We start from the raw sequence: 18,729 nt of genomic DNA, 5'->3' as shown, positions 1-18,729 counted from the left end.
TGTGAGATTGATAATAGCTCGTTCTCCAAAAGTTGTAGTCTCGTATCATTCTTCTTTGAGAAAAGCGTCACAAACGTATCCCAAGCTTCTTTCGGGGTGTTCTCATCCCGAATATGCTCCAACATCTCTTCTTCGATTGTGGTCTTCAAGGCAAACATTGCTTTGCCTGCTTTGATTTTCCATTTACGTAAAGCACCATTAACGTCTTCCTCTGGTGGCGTAGTTTCGCTTCCACCAACAACCTCCCATAGATCTTGTCCTTGTAAGTAGGACTTCATACATGTTTCCCACGTTTTGTAGTTGTTGTTGTTGAGTTTCTTGATTCCTCCGACGACTTGGAGATCACCCATCGTGTTGGCAGTACCTCGGTAATACCAAACAAGCTAGTTTCGATACTAAACTTGCAGAGTCACAAACTACTCACGATACAACGAGAATCACTCGTTCTCACTATCAAGAAACCTTGCTCTGATACCAGATTGTTGAACACGACTCTTTTATATGGGAAACAACAAGACTTTTATTAAGACACTTAAGGAGAACTTACACTTTGTGAGACTACTACACACTTTGCTTTCTTTGAGGCTTTCTTGGATGGTTTGGATGTTGGGATTGATTTGGAGCAAATGAGCTCCACACCTATTTATAGGTGTTTCCACCTCCTTATAGGAAGTTTCTAGATCTACATAAATTCATGACTATTCTAGAACTATCTACCATATTCTATATCAATTACAAGCTTTTATATGTTTCTAGAATGTTCTATAATGTCCTAGATAAGTATAGACATTCTTGTGCCTTCCATAGTGTTCTAGAATGTTCCATAGCCTTCCAGGGTCTTCCATCTCGTTCTAGAGTATTCTAGAATCTTCTGGCATCTTCTAGACTTCTCCATAGTATTCCATAATGTTCTAGAATCTTCCAGATCATTCTAGAACATGCTAACTTCTTCTAGACAATAACATGATTCTATTGGGGCTAGTGATGACCTTCAACATTATACGCAAGTTCTACATGTTTATACAAAAAGCTTGTTACTATAGGTTCACCTACTAACAGAGGTAAATGAATCATTAGAATCTACACATACATACCTGGAGCAATGTATCCCAAAGTTCCTACAACGGTTTGGTCGGAGGAATCAAGGTCGAGCAATTTGGCTGCTCCAAAGTCGGCAACAAATCCTTCCGTTTCTTTGTTCAAGAGAATGCTGTTGCTTGATATGTCTCGATGAATGATGGGTGGGCTGCAGTCATGATGCATGTATGACAAAGCATGGGCTACCTGTTTGATAATGTTTACCCTTGTCTTCCAATCCAATATGACAGCGAATTCATTATTACTCAATGCACAAAATAGGCTCCCTTTTTCCATGTATTCATATACAAGGAAGCTGCAATTGTTATGCAAACAAAAACCATAGAGTTTCACAATGTTTTTGTGCCTTAGGTTGGTTAAGACTTGGATCTCGTTCTTGAAACTCTTGTCAAATGTTGGTTGCTTGGCTTCAAACCGATGGAGTTTCTTCAAAGAAAATGTTTTACCGTTTGGCAGTTTTGCTTCATAAACACTTCCATAACCACCGGTTCCAATGCAATATTTGAGGTCGAAGTCCTCTGTTGCCTTGATGAAGTCTTCGAATGCAAGTGTCCCATCGTAATTCAATATCAAGCACACATCTCCATGTATTTGTAGTTCTTGTTGACTTTTCTCTATGGTGGCCTTTTATTACGGTAAAGCACATAACCAATCACTAAGAAACAAAATCCAACGATCATCGGAAGAAAAATCTCCAAAAGGAAGATATGTTTGTGTTCTTTGGAGGGCTTGCCTTCATAAACACTTCCATAGTCAGTTTTTTTACAATATCCCCTATCAAGCCCAGACATGTTTAGACTATAGTACTCCAAAAATAAGAAATTCAAACAGTTAACTGCTTCTCCAACAAAAATATTATCACTAGCTAAGGTTCAGATACCTTAAATGGTAGCAATTAGTTAATCCATTGTAACCAGTCAGGAAATTATCAGAGAGGTCTAGATACTGTAATCTACATGGATACTAAAAGGATACATTCCCGGACAAACCGTTTAATGAAAAATCAAGGTGAGAGAGTCTCGGCAAGTTTCTAAATTCAATATGAATGGGGCCACTAATGTTATTCATGCCAAGGTTCAAAAGTATCAGTTGGCTTAAAGAACCCAAAGCTGAGGGAATTGGACCTTGAAGAAGATTGTCACCCAGGTTCAATGTTTCTAGCTTTCGCATATAACAAAGTTTCTGTGGAATTGGTCCTCTTAGTTGATTTATGCTCAAGTCTAGGAATTTGAGATTGATCATGGAACCAAAAGATGGAGGGATTGGACTGGTTAACCTGTTTCTGCTAACATCCAGAAATTCTAAATTTTTGAGAGTCCCCAACTGAGATGGTAGGGTACCACTAAAACTGTTACTAGAAAAGTTGAGGTGTACTAATCGGGTGAGACTCCACAATTGAGATGGAAGGGTACCATTTAAACTGTTACTGGAAAGGTCAAGGTGTTCTAATCGGGTGACATTGACCATGGAAGCAAAAGATTGAAGGATTGGACCGGTCAACTGATTGTGGCTAAGATCTAGAAACTTCAAGTTCTTGAGACTCCACAGCTGAGATGGGAGGTTTCCGCTGAGATTGTTATCTGAAAGGTCAAGGTATTCTAATCGGGTGAGATTGGTAAAGGATACAGCAAGGTACCTCCTGTGTTATTATTCCATGAGACCGAAATATATGTCAGATTTTGCAACAAACCAATCTGGTGTAGGATGTTTCCTGTAAGATTACTATCTAAAATATAAAGCCTCTCAACACTCGGAAATGAGGAAATGGTTACCTTTATTAGGTCACTTTCATCACAAAAAAGGATGTCTATCATAACGACACTTCCGTTGTTGCAAGTGATATAATTCTGACCATTATGACGTTGTTGAATATCAGGACACCGGGATGCTAACATGAAAGAAAGCATCATCAGCATGGTTAACGTGTGCACAACAATGCTAATTTTGGTGGAGGTGTTCTGCATTGTTTGATGATGTGACGAGTAAGGACAAATGATAACTTTTATTTTATGGATATGGAGACCCTGGAATTTTAGAGTTAGTGTAGAAGATGAGACCTGAAGTCAATAGATACTGGTTTTGTTATATATTTTCTAACCCCTCGTATAGGTTGTGTTTCTCCTAACAGTTAGGACCACAATATTTATGATCTTCAATTATTTCTTAAACCAAGTACGTAGATTTTATTGTAAATTTAAAGAAATTTTTCTTTCTAAGAAGAGTGATTTAGAGATATGATGTGAAATTGAAACGGAAACTTGTATGTAAACTAATGTATTATGTCAACTTTTAGATTTAAATTCAATGTTTAACACATCTTCCTATTCTAATAAAAAAATAGTTTTAATCTCTTTTTACATATGTCACCTATTAGGCCTCGTAATTAATGCATATTTTATTCTATTCTTGTCATCTGTCACCCTATTAGGCTTCCTAATTAATGTATGTCACTTATCAACATATCATTTCTCAATTTTAAATTTTAAATTTTAAATTTCTCACTCTAATTACATTAAATTAATAACATTAGAATAAAAATTAAAATAAAATTAACACAAATTATAAGGTGATTTATTTAAATTAACGATTATAATTTTATATACCTAAAAAATATCTTTTAATTAATAATTTATTTAAAATAATTGAGTAATAATTTTAAATTCTCACTATAAAAAGTTTAATTAATTTTATAATCATGGTTCAACGGGTTATACTCTAGGGTATAATAAAATCACATAAATAGTCTTGTTTAAATGTGAAATAAAACAAATTGTCATCGTGTTTGACAAAATTACAAGAAATAGTATCTACACTTTAACAAATTTACGGACATAGTCCCTAGTTTGACGGAAATTGGAAAAATAAACCCCATTTAAAGTATTATTACATAATTTGTTACAAATATGTATAATTAATAAACCCTAAACGCATAAAACGCACAAGGTTCATATTAATCGGTCGTGCCAACTCCCTCTAAGCTCTCATCTCTAGTCTCTAGTTAACGTGGGAACTGATTCGTACACAACACTTTTTCTCCATACACAACAAATTGTGCTTTAAAGTGTTGTATTGTACAGCTCTATAATGCATAAATTATTGTGTATGGCAAAAAACTGTTGTGTACGAATCACTACCCGGTTAACATCGAGCATCTGCTCTCAAGCTCGCCTCTCGACTATCGTTATCATGAGGCAACATGTCTTTTGACTGTCGACTCCGAATTGCAGCCTTTTTAACGCCTTCCTTCTCGTCCGACAGTAAGCTATCCTCTTCAAATACTTTAATTTGTTTCAACCCTCAGCCCGAGTTGTTTATTTCCGGAATATAATTCATGTTTTACAGTTTACTTAATAAGATTGCTTTGGTTCTCTAATATGACTTAATAGGAGGCCTTGACACCCTCTTAAAATCAGGACCAAGCAATTTGAATTTCATTTTGTTTAATTTATATTTTCTAGAAGCACACGGAAAAAATAGGTTTTGTTTGTAGCAACACTTCGTTGTAAATTTGTAATGACACGACAATAATTGAATCTCAAATTGATGTGTGCTCATTTGATTCAAATTGTCTCCTTCAAACCTGCAATGATAATTTTGTACCTTCAAATTAGGTTGATCGATGATATCTATTAACTTTGTTACCTTCCAATTAATGCTGGTAAAATAGTAGTCATGATAGATTTGTAAATAACTATATCCTTTATTACGCATTAGAGAGCATGTTGGTTGGCATAATCACTATTTCGTGAAATGTTCTTCGATGTATGTTTCTTATGATGCATCATCTTGCCATTATCATCTTGAAGACATTATACTGATTATAAAGGATCTTGGACCATGAAGGGTTCTCCATTTTACTTTAGAGTGTGCATTGGCTCATATTAGACATCAAATTCACATAGTGATTATTGCATTCACCATCAGCTAATCAAAGATATTGTCATTTAGTTAACCTTCTATTCTTTATTCTCTGTCATTCTTTTCTACTCTTATTCATGGATTCTAACAATACAATCAATGCTTCATCCGACTTTATTTTGCATGACTATTAGTATTTTTAACTACATTTGAGTCTTAATTAAATATATTTGATACTTATAATGCTTAAATTTTGTTTTGTAGCAGCGAAGACACGCCCAGGAGAAAATGAGCTGAAATGATGTGCTGAAAGCTGAAGAAATGGAAACAAGCATCAGAGTGGAAAAACTGACAAAATAAGGTCACCACAGCAAAGTAACACCTTCACCACGTTGCGGTGACATGTCCGGGTCAAAGAGATTACTTGGGTTATACGCATACGAGGCTTCACCACGACGCAGTTAGACATACATTACGGTGTTGTGGTGTAATTTTGGAAACATTATAAATACCATATTCTTTCATTCTCTGGAGTATGAAATGAGTTTTCCTCGAACGTTGAAGACTTCAGAAACCCTTTGAAGGCCAGAGATCGATTTGGAGCGAGATTTGAAGAGATCGATAGATAAAACACGATTAATCATTCGGTTTGCTTTGTTTTAATCATGTTTAACAGAGTTTACTTTGTTTCTAATTGTTTTTTTGCTTCAGTTATGGGCTAAAAACCTTTTACTTTCGTTTAGAGTAGATAAACCTTGAACCTATGTGTTGATTTCAATAACTTCGGATTTAATCTAGTCGTTTATTTATTATGTTGGCTTGATAAGGATCCTCATGTGATAAAGTATTAATCCCTTATGTTTATTGATGAGTATTATAAGGGTTAGATGATCATTCTATCTTAATATACTTGAATCATATAATTTTATGATCATTAGAATTGTAAGACTATAATTAGACCAAAACCTAGAGTTAAATAAAAAAGTAGATAACTTTATTGTATGAGAATATATGTAATGATCATTCATGTATAAAGAAATTGTAATCAATATCATTGATGATAATTTAATAGTCAAGTCTTTCATAATTCAAACTGAACAATGATTTTTAGGAATATTAGTTCACTTGATCACTTAAATAATCTGTTGAAATCAAAGGATCAGTAGTCGGATCATGATACTAGTCATATTAGGAATCGGTATACAACGAAATTGAATCCATTGCATTATTAGCGAAATCAACCATAGAAGATAGGCGAATCGAAACTAAACGGAAGTACTCTTTATATCTTATTTTCTAATTTGTTTTGCTTAGCTTAAGTATTTGTTTGATATTTAAACAGAAGTACTCTTTGTGATACAATCTCGAAAGGTGGCTCTCATGGAAATTGTATAGAGAAACATGTTTTTTTCTATGCGTCGTTTGTTGGAGGTCCAAGGTATATGTATAAGCGCTATTTGGACGCCTGAGCTATTTGTAGAGCTATGGTAATTAGTAATATTTTGTCACGTTCACATGTAATGTAAGATGACCCGAAATTACAAAATACATGTAGACTAACTGTATAGATCATTCTCAAGCACGGTCGTCCCAAACGGGCCGAGGCTAAAATAAAACGGAGGCCCTACAGTTACTAGATATTCAGATGACCACTAAATTTTATTTAAATTTGATAAAAGTTTATAGTTAAAATATGAATCAAATACCCAAGTTTTTTTAACAAATTGTACTAAACATTTATTATTGTTATGTGAAAACAAAATTATATATAAAATAATTCGACAAATTTAAACTAAATTTTGAAAAACAAATGCAAAATAGGAAATTAAAGGGGTTTAATGTCATAAAAAATAAAAGTGAATTGAAAAGAAATTCAACAAAATTGGAATAAATGAAAAGTGAGAACGAAGGGGGTAAATGTGCATTTTCAGGAAGTGTAAACTGTAACATAGGTAAAGAAAATAGATGGAGTAGACTATGGAAACAAGTGGAAACTTCAAGGACAAAAGATGTAAATATTGATTTGAATTTTGTTATACGAACAAATGGAGGATTTGATACGGGAATATATTTGGGGAAAAAAATGCAACAAGAGTGAATCGAAGATGGGTAAGTGGAACCTTGACAAACGCTATTACCATGTAATCTACAACACTACAACAATGTTCATTTTGTTATTTAATATATTGAATAATGTATAAATAACGGTAGTTTGAAAATTGGGCCCTAAACTGGGTTAGAACGTGTGTGGGTTTTAGTGTAGAAAAAAGTTGGAACCAGTTCCACTGCATGTGTAGACGTGATTCAGAATTTTGTTGCCACTTGCCAGTAGTGTGTGTTCTCCTTGAAGCCAGTTGTTAGGTTATGTGATTTTGTGCACAGTAGGTTATAATTTTCTTTAAGTTCAAAGAAAAATAAATGTAATAGTATTTGCAATGTACTATATGCAATTTGATATTTTGATTAGGGGCTATCAAATGGTTTGGCTTGGGTTTTGGCCCAAAATCACCTTTAAAAGTTTGTTGGAACCTTGCAATGCATTCTCTACACAAGATGGTCGAATAAAAAAACTCACTGATGCACTGTTTGGTACCATATGGTGGATAAAATGAAATGCTAGAAATGAAGCTGTTTTTATAGTTCCCTTTTCAGCTCCATATTGGCCGTTTTTATTTATTAAACTTCTTCTTGTTCAAAAAGAAGGAAAAAACCTCATATGGTATTTGTATATATTTTTCCCTTTTAATTAGAATAGGAAAATAGATCATTTTCCTATTTGATACAAACCTCACTAAGGGGTTTTGGTATGTTACTTTTTACCCTCAAACATCAAGATGCCAAATAATTTTACCTTTAATATTGGTCATTGTGGCCCGAACATTTAGTGGTGTTTGATATAAAATGATATTTAAATATAGTGTTCGCTTTACTAGTTTAAGGATGAAATTTTGCAGAGTAAACCACCCAAACCACGTTAAAAATAACATAGCATATTATATATTTCACATTTCACTTTAAAGAAACCATACATATATAATTGTTTTAAATGATAGTATAATCAACCTATGAATAATTAGGATTACAAAACCAAAAAACACCCACAAATTAAAATATTACCAATACAATATCTATACATATATACCACAATCTATATAAACGAAACTATTTTAATTTCAATCAACAAATTTACATTTATCTTTTTTTCATGTTTTGTCAAATGACAATCTCTACCATACATATATCACTCTTTCATTTCAAAATAACCTAAATCTTCATTTTTTTGATAAATAATTCAAATTTTCATACATAATCTTGACTCGAAACAAAAGTTTTGAATATTTTGTAATTTTTATATCAACCGATATTAGTTGAATTATTTCCAAATCGAATTTTAATGTTTTAAAGATTAAAACATCATTATTTGATGTTGGTTTTGCCTACCCCACCTATCTTTCAAGAGTTAAAATATTCTTCAATTATTTCTACATTTTACCATGTATCAAATCCTCCCGACCATCGCGTATAAAAAGCTTATTTTACAGCAAACCAACCTAAGACTGTATTTCCGAGACCACCCATTCCAACTTAGAGAGACCATTTGACTGCCCCAAATTTTCATTGTAGCAGGATGTTGTTCGGCTAAGCTTCTTCCCATAGAAGGAGATCTGCTTAAACAAATCAAACTTCCGACTACCATGGCATAAATTTGTGCTTCACCTAGTGTTATTACACAGATCTAAGTAGTCGAACCATGAGAGCATATGAAAATCTGAGGAGAAACAGATTACCTGCAATTTTCTTCGGCCATAGAGGAACAGAGACGACAGGTGGTGTTAATCGGATTCTGTTGAATTAATTTGCAGAAATTTTGAGCTAGATTTTGGGGAAAGTCTTTGTATGGAGAGGGGAATGATTGTATGGCGGCTAATGTAAGAAGGTTATAGAAGCGATGCTTTTATAATAACTTTATTATGTGAATCTACCACAGGTGACCTAATTCCATGTCATAGGGTAGGTAATATCTAGTTTAAATGGACCGGTTTTTTTTGTTTCCACAGTAGTTAAATTAACCCACATTCTAAGTTTATAATCTTATATATATTTGAATCAAATAAATATAAATTCTAAAATTAAATTAACATTTAACCCACATTCTAAAAGTGAATATATGTTGGAATATTGGACTTTTGTGCAGGACAATATCCATATCGTGAAAATTGTCATAAGTTCGTAACAAAGATTCAAATCTTGCCTTCACATATAGTTAAAAAAATATAAAAATATAAAAAAAAATAAAAAATAAAAAAAAAACCCAGGTTTCTTGTCGTGTTAGAAAACGTTTTTATTAAAGGAACATAGTTTTTGGTTTATTTATCGAAACATAGTAATTTTATTGTAATTTATCAAAAACAAATATTAAATATATATTAGTTCTTATGATATTCAGAATATTAGTGGTATTATTATCGCATCCGTATAATAGCTTTAATAAATAATAAAAAGTAAATCACACCATCTCGACATCCATGTTCTTGATGTCCGAAGTTGAACATGAAGTTTGTAAATTCCAAGCACTAATAATACTTAGACAGTTGAATCTTGGATATTATTTATAGAACTAGGCTATAACCCATGGATACCACGGACAAGAAATTTAAAATGATTTTAATTAAATTATCACTTAATTATTTAGCAACGATAATAAAAAATTTGATAATACTTAGATATTAGATGACAATGGAGATTGTAGACATCTCTTATATAATAAGAAAAAAAATAGTTAGTAATAATAAAAATAATAAGAATTCTTACAAAGAGAATAATTTTAAGAATATAGATAGTTTGATATAATTTTAATAGTACAAGAATAAATGTAAAATAAACGAATATAAATACCGTTATTCAACATATAAGAATCATGTGTAATAAAGGAATTTTGAAGGGTTGATGTGCTAGAAATTATTTTGGATTTTCTATTATCCAAGTATAGCGTTAATAGAATCTATAGTGTTATTTAAACCTGTAAAATAGTAATAAACAATTTAATGACATATTTTGTTATAAAGTTAAAGATTTATATTTTATAAAAAAAATTTAATTTTTAAAATAATAATGAATAATGGATTTAAAATAAATAAATACAACATATTACATATGTAAGAAAAAGTCTGAAAACGTATTGGCTAAAATTAATAGTATGTGCAATAGGTAAACGTTGAGACAATGATGCGTTATAGTTTTTCTTGAATTTTCTATTATCTAAATATATCTTTTTATTTTTGACATCCATGTTCTTGTTTGATTAATAATGAAAAATATTAAATTAAAGTTAAAAATAAAAGTAATAATCTTAAAGTATGTAAAGAAGATTGATAAGTCAAGTAGATTGAATAAAATTTAATTCACAGACTAAATCATGGTGAGTAATGTATTATTTTGAAACAATTATTAATTCACATATTCATATTATGTGTCTTTAATGTCATAACATATGATTTTGCAAAATATTTAATATGTTTTGACGATATTTAAGACGTTGTTTAGGAATAAATTATTTAAAAATGTTCATATTGTATAATGTTATATAAATTGAATTGACATATAAAATTGTTGACCATCATAGATAAAAAATCTATCAAAAACAAATATTAAATATATATTAGTTCTTATGATATTCAGAATATTAGTGGTATTATTATCGTATCCGTATAATAGCTTTAATAAATAATAAAAAGTAAATCACATCATCTCGACATCCATGTTCTTGATGTCCGAAGTTGAACATGAAGTTTGTAAATTCCAAACACTAATAATACTTAGACAGTTGAATCTTGGATATTATTTATAGAATTTCATATCTCCACCGTTAAGTCATCGTATGCGCGAAAAGAAATAATATAAATAATTAATAATGACCATAAATTATGTTGACATCCTCTTATATATATATATATATATATATATATATATATATATATATATATATATATCCGGTAAAAAAAACTTTTGGTAGGAAGGAAATAAATTTTTTTCTATATATTTTTTTTAACGAACAAAACAAGTAAATCAGTAGATGAATCAAAAATAACATGATTCACAAAAAAAACTTCTCAAAAAAATATCTCGATAATTCATTTATACAATGGTTTTGTTATTATTCATTAAAATTGTCATAAAAATAATTTTTTTCTTTATTTACTTGAAAATGAATATATATATATATATATATATATATATATATATATATATATATATATATATATCCGGTAAAAAAAACTTTTGGTAGGAAGGAAATAAATTTTTTTCTATATATTTTTTTTAACGAACAAAACAAGTAAATCAGTAGATGAATCAAAAATAACATGATTCACAAAAAAAAATTCTCAAAAAAATATCTCGATAATTCATTTATACAATGGTTTTGTTATTATTCATTAAAATTATCATAAAAATGAATTTTTTCTTTATTTACTTAAAAATGAATATATATATATATATATATATATATATATATATATATATATATATCCGGTAAAAAAAACTTTTGGTAGTAAGGAAAGAAAATTTTTTCTATATATCTTTTTTAACGAACAAAACAAGTAAATCAGTAGATGAATCAAAAATAACATGATTCACAAAAAAAAAACTTCTCAAAAAAATATCTCGATAATTCATTTATATAATGGTTTTGTTATTATTCATTAAAATTGTCATAAAAATAAATTTTTTCTTTATTTACTTAAAAATGAATCATGTAGATATTCTTTTTTGTTTAAAATGCTTATGAATCATCTAATGATTCATTTTGTCTGTTCGCTAAAAAAATATGTAAAAAAAAAAAAAACTTATTACCTTCCTACCAAAAATTTTCTTCATTTATATATATATATATATATATATATATATATATATATATATATATATATATATATATATATATATATATATATATGGAAGAGTTATATGGAAAATGAATGATTAGGGCAACACATATTTGAACCAATGAAAACATGACAACACATCACTTCCACAATAACTTCCACAATACATTACTTGTGAAGAAAGAAATGGACACGTGTCATTTGATTATTGGTTCCGGTAGATGTTGTCCTAGTTATTTGTTTTCCATAGAACTCATTATATATATATATATATATATATATATATATATATATATATATATATATATATATATATATATATATAGTGTGTGTTTGTTAGGTTATACAATTTAAAAAGTAAAATAATATATTTAGAATTATAAATACATATTTTATAGATATAGTTTTTAGAAGTATAAATACATATTTTTGCATCTTTAGAAATATTAATATGTATCTGTACTTGTAAAAATATATTTATACATTTAAAAAAAACATATATCAAAATACATATTTACATTTTAAAAATGTATGTATATACTTGTATAAACGTAAATACTTCTAAAATACTTATTAACATTTCTAATATATATATATATATATATATATATATATATATATATATATATATATGTTTATGATTAAACAAGTTTTTTTATTGATCTATATATTTTTAAATACATAAAAATATGTATTTATAGTTCGAAAAACATATTAATTTGATTTTTTTTTACATTTTAAACGGTTTATCCAGGAAAAAAACTCATATATATATATATATATATATATATATATATATATATATAAAATATTTGGTTAAAAAAATTTCGTATATAAATATGATTTTTCTGCATGAATACGTATAATAGGAAAAAATAAATACATAGGGTAAAAGCATAAAAAATTATAAACTTAAGGGTTAAAACATAAAAAACTATAAACTTAAGGGTTTTATTGCAAAGTTAATTTAATGATAACCTGAAAAAATCTGTTATCACCGGTAAAATGGTAAAATCGAACATTTTTTGGAAAATATGAGGGTAAAAACGGACAAAAAAATTCAACTTTGGACAAACCGGCAAAACTCTAAAAAATTGAGGGTTTTTATGACATTAACCTCATAAAAATTGAATTATGGATAATAAAATGATCCATGCTTCAATTTTAATGATGCAAAAAAAAATTCAATCTTTTCTCCCGGATATAATACTACGCTCGATTTTATGATATATATATATATATATATATATATATATATATATATATATATATATATATATATATATATATATATTTAATTTTTTTAAGGTGTCCTCAATTTAAAAAAAGTTTCCACTGAACTTCTCTCTCTCTCTCTCTCTCTCTCTCTATATATATATATATATATATATATATATATATATATATATATATAGAGAGAGAGAGAGAGAGTTAGGTTCAAATGTTTTCACTATCTATTGTGTGCCAGTATGATTCATTCTGGACCAATCATTTTAGTTATTTTAAAAAAAGTAATTAATGCATATTAAATGCTGAAGATGTAATTAATATCTATTATATCTTCAACATGTAATATGCATTAATTACTTTCTTAAAATAACTAAAATGATTGGTACAGAATCAGTTATACATGCACACAATAGATAGTGAAAACAAAATAACCTAACCCTATATATATATATATATATATATATATATATATATATATATATATATATATACTACCCAAACATTTAATTTTAATTAATATAAAACTAGTGAAGAAGCCCGTGCATCGCACGGGTCGGATTTTTTTTGGTGGGTCATGAAAATAGGACGCTATAATTGGTTGCTTCTGAAAGTACGATGCTTAAAAACAAAGTAAAGTACAAATAGATGTTGCAATCATTAGCAGCTTGTGTTAGGTTCGAACAAATGAAAATACAATGATATCATTGACGATACGTTGCTATTTTTGGTAACAATCTAATCTTTTCTCAAGATCACTAATTGACTCAAAATCCTCCATATGAGCCACCCCAACAATTCGCCTACAAAAAAAGGGTAATTTACACATTTCACAAACAGTCAAACAACGCAAACATTACATTACATTATCATTCTAGCATAAGCAAATCCAAGGGATTCATGGAACAAATCTCTGTTTCACAAGCTAGCAAAACCCCAAATCATTACAAATTTTCGGAAGGTATGCCTCACCAGGCCCCTCTTTGTGTAAGTCCTAAACAGAAGTAAACTTTTTATAAAAAAATATTCCAACTTTCTGCTATTGTATCCATTATCCATTTTTTATATGTCGGTAATCTCGATATTTACCACTTTAAAACCAAAAATCTTTTAAAAGCATAATTACAAATCAAATGAAAACTACATACTTTTCGGTCATTCCCTTGATCCACATGTCCATCTTTTGCAAAATAAGCTAAAAATAGATTTCCAATAAAAGCAACAATGTCAGCCTCCATTGGCCCATAGAATGCAAATTATGGGTTAATGACTCGACTTGACTCATGGGTAACCATGACCGAACCCATATGGAGATCAACATGTATTAATGGTGCTTGTGTTTTTTCACAGAACCTGCACAAATTCAATATCATAGTTCATACAACATATGTAAATGCCTAAATGGGAAACATAATACAACATCAAGAGGGTAAAAAGGTACTTAGACCTAATCAAGATAAGGTAAAGTCCAATGGTTAAATTCTGAAATTTTGTAAGGGTCTGAAAACACCACGTGCTTTGTCAGCCTACATAACTCCATATTTCCACAAAATTCAGCCACTACATTAAAGCATTTAGTAAACACATGAGTTATGTTTATATATTTATGCACAATATAATGACAATTATAATGCTTCTTATATATAGGAGTAAAGGGTCACCTGTACTTTTGCGTTGTGTACTTGTGACTTGTGCCAGTTGTGTTTGCTTATAATGTTGTCATATCAAAAGATGAATTAGAAAAATAAAAATTGAGAAAATTTCAATCTTTTATGAAATAAAAACATCATTGGGTCAAGGATTTTACCTAAACATAATGGTTCATGGTGTGTATTCCGATGATCACACAGGCGAAGATTTATTTCCTTGTTATCTACTGCTCCCATTTACCCCCCTGAAAAAAAAATCAAACATAAATAAGCTAAAGAAAATTAACATTTGTAAATTAAAAAAGAAAAAAATAACAAAATTGAATCTGAAACACATATCATATTACTTGTTTGTGATCAAAACACATAGTAATGGAGCACCGGAATCAAGTGGCAAATTGTCTTCCCAATGCAACACAAAGTGCTCATCAGCAACCATGTGATCAGAGTAGCCACCGTATGTGAGTGTGCCATCGGATGAATCAGTGTAGACAAATTCCATTCCATGTGGTATTGAATCCGAAAAAATTGGTTTTATCGATATAAAAAGTGTGCAGGGACAATATGGTCTAAAAAATGCAAAAAATTATGTTTTTAATATCGTCTTAAAACTATAAAAAATGAGTTTTATTAATAAAAAAAAAAACAATGTTTAGGGCAATAATGTACTAAAACTGTAAGAATTGAATGTTATTAATATAAACATCACATCCTTTATATGTTTGTCAACTACATTAAAACTTTGAAAAAGAGAATGCTAGTAAGCTTTTAACACCAAATTAAACACAATATTAAGCTCTTGCCTATAAACGAATCCAAACATGTCAATGAAACCCTTCACAAAACACTAAAAATATAAAAATGAAGCATCCCTCGTGTTCTTCAGAAAAAAAAAAAGTTTAAAACAGATACCTTTTTAGGTTGTTTGATTGCACCAATCATAATTTTGTGTCATCTGAGCAATAGGTCATTCAGTCATTCTCACTCACCCCCTTCAAATTCTTTCAAACCTGCACATCACAAATATGTTTGCCATTTTAAAAAGGCATAAAAGCTAATTTTTATAAAATACATTGCTTTAAATTATATAACTACAAAATTGTAAAATGGTCAAAAGCTATTAAATTATATAACATGTAATCAGATTTCTCAAAAGTACATATAAAATCAATGAAATCAAGCAGAAATTAGTCTGTCTTACTGCAACTGTTATTGGAAATCACTATTAAAAAAGATAATAAAAAGAAATTTGTTACAGACTTCCTGCCTGCAAATCTAGAACAATTAAGAAAAACTGTTTATTAATCAAAAATCAAGAATGAAGATAACTTGTTCTTGTTTTCGTTTATTCATGGTGAAACAGAGTAAGGGTAAATTGGGAAATGAGAATCATAATCATACCCAGAAAGGAATCATTGCTGGGAAATTGAAGGGGCATATACATCACCATCCTGGTGCCAACAGTCAAATATTATAGGAAAATATGGAGAAGTTTAATATCAATACTTTAATAAGAAATATTAAAAGATAGGAGAGTTGATAATAAAAGTATGAATACCTTTTTCAAAATTTGTAGGTGTTGAATATTGATAATAGAGTTGACCTTTTTGTAATTCGTGCAACATAGAGCAATAGTGATCATTTCAGTTGTTGCAGCTACTCCTGTCCTAATTCCAATCCATCTGGTCTCCTTTTTTACATAATGCTTTCCATTTAGGCTTTACTCATTTAAGAGTTGAGTTTTATCAACAAAAATTAGTGAAATAAAATCTAACATTAAAATTAGATTATTGGTCTCAAAAGCACAGATCCATGGAGATAGAACTAACATGATCCATTCAAAATTCATTAAGTCAAACAAAATTCAGGTCAAATTAAATTAAATGAGAAATAAAAGAAGACTTGATCATAAACTAAGATTGTGTAAGCTCTCTTCTGCCCTGTTCTGCAGCTACTTCAAGTAGAAATCAAGTTCTTTCTGTCCTAAGACATCATAAAACCAAACATTAAAACCACTTACAAAAGGGTAAAATAGTCAACTATCGTTCAAAATTTATATCCATCAGGACGACCGACAGTCCGTAGCTGGAATATAACATCTTTGGAAATCAAGAAATCCAGCTGAAAAGGTAAAAGCGAGAAGGCACATGTGGTTATGTTCATATGTTTGTGAAAGCTTACAAACACAACCATATGTACCTTCGAATATGAAATCAGTAAATCACCTTAAAGTCGTTTCTCTATTGAGGATATTTTATCTGAAATGAGGTGGATAAACCCTAAAAGATCACAATTAGACATATGAATCAGCACCTTCGTACGTTTGTATTGTTGTCGATGCGGTGTGAGGGCAAAGAAAGAGCGGTGGTGCACTGGTCCTTCGATGGCGGTTGGGGAGAAGCATAAGTGAGAACAGTAGGGTCTGATCGTTTCCCTGAAATCACCATTCTCTCCAAACGTAGGGGAATTCGAGTATGAGAGGAGTTTAGAGGCAGAGGGGTTTGGTATGTGAGATGGAAGCGTCGGTCGATTTTCTACAGTAGGGAGAGGGAAGAATAGAAACGATGGAACTTGGAAGTCCTTCTGATTAGGTTAGATACAGAAAAAAAAAATGGGCATATAAAAGCGGGTTGGCCCAAAACAATTGGTTATTTAGCCATGCGGTGGAGCACATTGACGGATGATTTACAGAATTAAAACGAAAAGGGTAAGAATCGCATTGAAGGGACGCAGAAGGAAAATGAAGCGGTGGAAGGTGTACGAAACAATGGCGGTGGGAAGAGATAGAATTGAGGGTGAGTAAGCAAGGATATGCAGAAGAGAAGAAGAGAAAAGAGAAGAAGCCACGTATCTGTTGTGTCAGAAGCTTGGCGGTGGTGGAATACACAGTTTCCAGAAACACGAATAAATGAATTAGAAGGAGCAAATTGTAATTCGAACAAAGAAATGGGTATGCGGTGGACCTACAAAACGGCAAAAAATGCCCCTAAAAGAAAGCAGACATAACTGCAATCCCATTCATAATCAGAGGATCAAAACTGTCAAATCTTTAGCAGTTTACTGTAGCTAAGAATGAAAACTTTAATATATTGTATAATGTATAATAATAATTAATTATATAAACCTTTATCAATAGGCAAACATTAAAAATATTTTTTTAATTTTATATATAGTCACGAAAAACATCTTCAAAATAAACAAAATTTAAAAATTGTCGCTATAGTTCAATTTAAATCAACCTAAAATACATTATTACTAAATACATTAAATCCTAAATCATATCACATATCTTTAATCTTTAAAAAAAAATATATATATATATATATATATATATATAGTAAAATAACAACTCGGTTCGCCAATAATATCCGGGATAAAACGTAAACAAAACAAAACAAAATGAAAAAGTTTCACCCATTACGATATGACTTTACCAATACAAACAAACTTTATATTCAGCATACATTTGTTGACAGTGAATTTCTATAAATCCCCCCAATGTTTTACTCTTTGACCAAATGATCACCCTAACTTTTAAATTTTATTGTCGGAACATGAAAAATCGAAAAACTTTTTTTAACAGAATAAGTGAAGGCTAAATTTTACCCATGGGCTTTTTTTACCGCTAATTCCACAACGAACATGTAAAAGGTAAATTATAACATCACAAAAATCTTATAGACTCTGTTTATATTTGAATTTAACCTTATTTCTGGATTCTCATATATTTCACAATCGATAAAAATATGATGAACATATAAGAAGCAAACAAAGAAAAAAAAGCCAAAGTTTCATTTATTTACACACCCTTTATTTAGCTAGTTTTTTGGAATCAATTGAAAAAAAAAACTAATACATGAAAATAAGCGATTTTGATTGTATCATAGCTAAAAAGATATTAAATAACTTATGGGTGGTTGCTTAAAATTATTATCGAGCTCCAATGATGATGATTACGTGGATGGATATTTGGATTGATGCTCATGATTTACCGGTTCAAATGTGTGTGGAAATAG

The 18,729-nt window shown here is 29.9% G+C and overlaps 2 long non-coding RNA genes and 1 pseudogene across 10 annotated transcripts; all 3 read right to left on the bottom strand.

Annotated features, from left to right (window-relative positions):
• Nucleotides 1-1,080: 1,080 nt before the first annotated feature.
• LOC145089081 (uncharacterized) lies at nt 1,081-3,062 on the bottom strand (annotated as a pseudogene).
• Nucleotides 3,063-8,095: 5,033 nt separating this feature from the next.
• Nucleotides 8,096-8,934, bottom strand: LOC145086089 (uncharacterized). The gene is made up of 2 exons (XR_013700295.1): nt 8,745-8,934; nt 8,096-8,673 (listed from the first exon to the last, which is right to left on the bottom strand). It is a non-coding gene; the product is annotated as an uncharacterized LOC145086089 (long non-coding RNA).
• A 4,731-nt stretch (nt 8,935-13,665) lies between these two features.
• LOC145086088 (uncharacterized) lies at nt 13,666-17,625 on the bottom strand. Of its 9 annotated transcripts, none has more exons than XR_013700287.1 (9): nt 16,272-17,621; nt 16,115-16,164; nt 15,626-15,723; nt 15,061-15,282; nt 14,872-14,958; nt 14,726-14,771; nt 14,512-14,624; nt 14,213-14,417; nt 13,666-13,867 (listed from the first exon to the last, which is right to left on the bottom strand). It is a non-coding gene; the product is annotated as an uncharacterized LOC145086088 (long non-coding RNA). The 9 variants fall into 9 exon arrangements; XR_013700286.1 differs by lacking the exon at nt 13,666-13,867 and having other exon boundaries at nt 13,908-14,417; nt 16,272-16,834; nt 16,939-17,625; XR_013700288.1 differs by lacking the exon at nt 13,666-13,867 and having other exon boundaries at nt 13,908-14,417; nt 16,272-16,696; nt 16,939-17,625.
• Between the last annotated feature and the right edge of the window lie 1,104 nt (nt 17,626-18,729).

Source organism: Lactuca serriola, chromosome 2 (assembly GCF_051521515.1).
Source record: "Lactuca serriola cultivar US96UC23 chromosome 2, Lser_US96UC23_V15, whole genome shotgun sequence".
NCBI lineage: Eukaryota > Viridiplantae > Streptophyta > Magnoliopsida > Asterales > Asteraceae > Lactuca > Lactuca serriola.
Note: the sequence above shows the minus strand (reverse complement) of the source record. Positions and strands in the feature narration are given on the sequence as shown.